Source organism: Olea europaea, unplaced genomic scaffold (genome assembly GCF_002742605.1).
Source record: "Olea europaea var. sylvestris unplaced genomic scaffold, O_europaea_v1 scaffold2653, whole genome shotgun sequence".
NCBI classification, from domain to species: Eukaryota; Viridiplantae; Streptophyta; class Magnoliopsida; order Lamiales; family Oleaceae; genus Olea; species Olea europaea.
The window spans coordinates 53,842-54,521 of record NW_019244890.1 but is presented as its reverse complement, the minus strand read 5'-3'; positions in this window follow the sequence as shown (position 1 = coordinate 54,521).

The following is a 680-nucleotide window of genomic DNA, read 5'->3' as shown; positions in this document are numbered from 1 at the left end:
ATAAATTTCTCTCTCTATAATATTAATTCAAGCAAAAGTCAAAAGTTCAAAGGTTCTTAAAATGAAAAAATATTCTCCTATTTATATTAATCCTCGAATAGAAGTCAAAAGGAAATATATTTTAATAATCTAACAAAATTCCTCAAATATTCGTCCAATATGGTAGGAGTTTGATTAAGAATGAAATTCTATTAAAATAAGGAAAAACGCGAAAAAAAGGAAAATCGCGCCCAGAAATGAACCATGCGGTCGCATGGTTATAACCCATGCTGCCGCATGGTAATAAAATTTTGGCAATTGAATTCTCGGTCTCATACCGTACGGTCGCACCGTGCGGCCACATGGTTATACTGCCCACTCTCTTCTTCAGCTGCTTGTAACGCATTGATCCATTTTGTTTCGACCTTCGACCCGAACACGAAACTTGTCCCATTTTGAGTCCCGAATACGGTTCCATCAATAGTTTCTTGAATGAGTAATCCCATCACTTGTTTCACTTGTTTTGCTCTTGATTGCGTCATTGGTCCACCTTCGATTATCAACGGGTCTCGTCTCGCACTTGCCTTCTTCTGGCTCGGCTCTTGGATCTCATCATCTACCTTGTTGGACAGTTTAAGTTTCAAACCATTTTCACATCCAATTGACACTCGAGAACAATGTAAGTGTCTAACAAAGTGTCA